This window comes from Macrobrachium nipponense, chromosome 28, assembly GCF_015104395.2.
Source record: "Macrobrachium nipponense isolate FS-2020 chromosome 28, ASM1510439v2, whole genome shotgun sequence".
In the NCBI taxonomy this organism is placed as follows: Eukaryota; Metazoa; Arthropoda; class Malacostraca; order Decapoda; family Palaemonidae; genus Macrobrachium; species Macrobrachium nipponense.
Window position 1 is genome coordinate 14591356 of NC_087217.1, and position 4799 is coordinate 14596154.

The window sequence follows — 4799 nt, forward strand, 5'->3', positions numbered from 1 at the left end:
GACAGGCGCTTAGATTTAAAATATAGCTTTGTATAGACTTGAAATACAGTTACTTAAAAAACAACTAAATTAGGCTTTTTATAATTTATAAATCCTTCCAAACTTCCTCCCCAAGTTGTTGTGGGAAACCTTTCGTCGATAATGTTCTTCCCAAAACTCTCCCCCCCCCCCCCCCCCCGGACTCTCGCTCTCTCTCTCTCTCTCTCTCTCTCTCTCTGGTGTAAGACGAAATATGCTTGTCTTTCAAGTTAAAGAAATCTTATTAGTGTATTGTATATCTGATTCAGTTGAAATATGTTAGGACACGAGTAGGAGTGACAAACATAACAGCTCGAGTCAGTCTATTCTAGAAATATGCCATTCAGGCCAATGCACAGTGGGTTAGACAGTGTATATTAGGCACAACATTAGTTTCACCAATTTAAACTACATACAGTCGAGTGAAATACCTTTATAATAGGAAAGACTAAATGAAATAGTTATAAGGGGATGCTTTAAATTTTCTCTTTATTTGGCATAAATTTGTTAGGCTTATCGTATTTTTTTTATTAATGAAGGTATTTTTCATCTATTCTTCACAGATAGAGTAAAATAATATTCTATAATTGTTAACTAATCCAATAGAATTTCATGTTAACTAAATTTTGCTCATACACGTAGTATATGTACGTATATATAATAGCTCCATGATGAACGAGTGGTTCTCGCGCTCAGCTACCAATCCGGTAGTCCGAACTTCGATCCTCGGCTCGGCCCACGCCGGATCAGAGGAATTTATTTCTGGTGATAAAAATACAGTTACTTTAAAAAACGACTAAATTAGGCTTTTTATAATTTATAAATCCTTCCAAACTTCTGGTTCGGATCCAACAATAAGCTGGAAGTCCCGTTGCTAGGTGACCAATTAGTTCCTAGCCACGTAAAAATATCTAATCCTTCGGGCCAGCCTAAGGAGAGCTGTTAATCAGCTCAGTGGGCTGCTAAAACTCAGATATACTTAACATATATTATATATATATATATATATATAATATATATATATATATAATACATACATACCATACAATAACATACATAGTACATACAACAAGGATCTGAAGGAGACATCATGTACTAGTAATTGTCCGTTTATTAAACATGCCGACGTTTCGAGGACACAGCCTCATTTTCAAAGCTGAAAACGTAACATTATAACCTATATAAAAATATTACAAAGACTTAAGAATTAAGAAATTTACAAATTAAAAAATATTAAAACTTTAAACAAAATTGTAAAAATTTAAAAAAACTAATATGCAACAGACAGAATGAAAGAAACAGACCGCTACCTTTCAGGAGGGGAAACCAAGGACCTAATGACATCCAGAATTATTTTTTAGAAAATTGCTACCCATCCAAGCTTTTTTAAAAACAATTGTATAATTTTCTTAATCGTAAGTTTGTTCCTGTTTTTAATATTCCTACTGTACCCAAGTTGGCATTTTACTTCAGTATTCCTTTTATTCATGATAAGTCCTTTTATGTTCAGTTAAATGATCTTATTCACCGACACCTTCCGGCAGTTAACAGTAGAGTTATACCCAAGAACCCATTAACCATTGCTTCTCTTTTTAAACATAAAGACAAACTAAGCTCCTTGATGACTTACAATGTCGTTTATTTATATACTGGCCCTAAATGTAAGGTGGGGAAATATGTGGGGGCTTCTCGTCGCCTACTAAAGGTCAGAATTGATTGTCATCGGGGAGTTAGTTACAGAACAGGCACTAAATTAACGAATCCTGAATTTTCTAATGTACGTGATCATGCCGAAAAATGTAAACAACATATTGAATACAAACATTTTAAAATTCTCTCCAGAGCCACATCACCTCATCAATTGGCAATAACTGAATCTTTATATATTAAGAAGCTTGTTCCCTCTTTGAACAATCAAACTACCTCCACAACACTGTACCTGTCTTGAGTGTGCCCCTGTCTCTGTTTTTGATGTCATTAGGTCCTTGGTTCCCCCTCCTGAAAGGAACCGGTCTGTTTCTTTCATTCTGTCTGTTGCATATTAGTTTTTTAAATTTTTAAATTTTGTTAAAACTTTTAATATTTTTTAATTTGTAAATTTCTTAATTCTTAAGTCTTTGTAATATTTTTATATATTATAATCCTGACTTGAGGCATTACCTGTTGGAAAAGATGAAGCAACTTCACCATCAGTTACAATTAGTTTGATGTCATGATATATAGTAACATTCATTCTGATGACTGAAGTGTGCAAAGCTTTACTATTTGATGAATCAATATAGTTTTCTTATTCTTGATAACTTCTTTGTTGCCTTTAACAATACGAGCCTTATAGGTTGACTGTACAATGTTGAAGGTTTTAGAGTCCATCAAATGACTACTATTTTATTTTGGGTGTCATAACCAGCAGGTCGGGAAGACTATTTTCACCAACTAGAACACGGTCTGTTAACTTTTAATGAGGTTGTTTGTAAAGACTTCGACCAAGTGTTCCATCAAACAATAGTACAACTATACAAGGCTACCAGAGAGAAAATTTGATTCTTCATGAAAGCACTTGCTTTCTTGTAAAATCGGTTGGATAGTATATTTTAACAATTCTTGGAAGTTGACCTCAGCTGAAAAGTCAGAAATTTGCCATTCGTTAACTGACGAAAGGAAACATTCTTCTCTGGCTTGCGGAATATGGTTGTAAGATGGGTACAGGTTAATTCTTTCCTCCTCTTCTTTCGTTCTTAAATGTTGATAAGCCGACTTAGAAAGGAGCAAGCGAGTAATAACGACAAAGCTTCAGCTCACCAGAATCCGAGTTGTCTGTGCTTGAACATGAAATGTTGCCAAGTGCTTTGGCGCATTTGGGATGGGCATCCTCTTATTATAACGGCAGAAGCTGCAAAATAAAGCCTACAAGGTGACGAAGTTGTAAGCTCAAAAGTTTTTCTCCGTTTTGTTCAAAGAGGCATCTTCAAAACTCTTGATAAGGAGTCTGCCTATCCCATTTGAGGAACAATCTTCTTCAGGCCCATGAACAGTTATTTGGAGCCAACTAGAGTTTTTTCTCCTAGCAAATTACTTCTTTTCGAAGCACTGAAGGCCACTTGGCTTCCAACTGTTTGAGGAAATTAGCAGCAATATCATATGCAGTTCCACGAGGCAGTTCTTTTTCACTCATTTCATCAAAAGATATTTTTTGTAGCTGTGTCACTGTCAAATTCCCCATTCGCAGCTCCATGTGATAGATGTATTTTATTTGCACTCAAATAAATTTTATTGCATATAGCCATTAGTTTCTTATTAGTTTCTAAGCAACATGAAAACAAAAGAGTTACTTACATTAACTGTTGACTGACGTAATAAAAATTGGGTAATAGTTTTTCACGAATATTGATGTCCCAAATGTACAGCCGCATTGTGTACTATAACGTTAAATAATCCAAACCAAGGAAAATGACTACTAAAGAAAGATAGCAACACACACACACACACACACACACACACACACACACACACTATATCTATATATTATATATATATATATATATATATATATATATATATATGTATGTATGTAGTAATATATTATATTATCGAACGTATGTCGTATTCAGCTTTTTAATAAAGTTCCCAAACCCATCAGATTTTCCCTAACAGCGTCTTACTTTCTGTTGAAGTGAGACAATGAACGGTTGTTTTCAGCGCGATCTGCAGACCACCGGATGAGTTGTCTGAACCTAATACTAAGTAGTTACAATGAAGAACTATCTGGTAATACAGAGACAGTTTGAAAATGTTGAATGTGAAAACTTCATTTTTTGTTCAGTCCCTCCTCTGGCCCACTGTGCAACGTAGTAGAAAAACGGAAGGGCCTCGAATAGGCAGAATTGATAGAGTACACTATTAATCTTATCTCTTCTAACAACACTTAATTCTATGCATGTTTTACGAGGGAGGTAAATTTTATTATTCAGAAAAGCTAGTCAGATTCTTAGCGTCTGAATGAGAAGTTAAATGCGTTTTAAGCGATGTGTATATTAAACAGGAAGACAAATTGGAGGTAAAAACGGTATATATGAATAAGGAATGAGGCAAATGAACAGATGCCCCCCACCCTCCCAGATGAGGGGAGATCATTAGAATCTATGTTCTTTATTTTTGTGTTTATGTATGTATGTGTTTGTGCACTTGTTGGCAGTATTGCTCCTTTATATATTTTATTTGCACACAAATTCTTTTATAAATACTGTTTTATTTATGTTATAAGTGTTTGCGCAACAGTTTTTCAAGGAATTACTGATGACCACTGTCTTTTGACGTTTATCTTAAATCATTTTATCCATTTGAAGCGTCTCTTATTAAGTAAACCTTTTTGATATTCAGTGGGATCGTCGAGGTCGGGTAGAGGACGAAACCTTTCTTTTGTATAGTGCCTTCTTGTTTTTCCTCAAGTCCATGAATATTATTATATATATGTATGAATGTATGTATGTATGTATATATATATATATATATATATTAAACCAGAAATATTGTTTATCATCCAGTATCCTATACCTCGGGAATAATTTACACCCAAGGGGAGTTATAATAAAGTGCTTCATCGCCAGTGGGATTCGAATCGCTGCCTAGTTTGGAAACAACTATGTACTGCGATGTACTGTGACCTATGACCACTGAGCCGTCATGAGAGGTATATTTTCATATCTACAGCACATATGCCTATTGATCTCAGGTTTTGTACTTTGAATAGATGTCATCCCACCGCCACCATGGCATGTGATTGG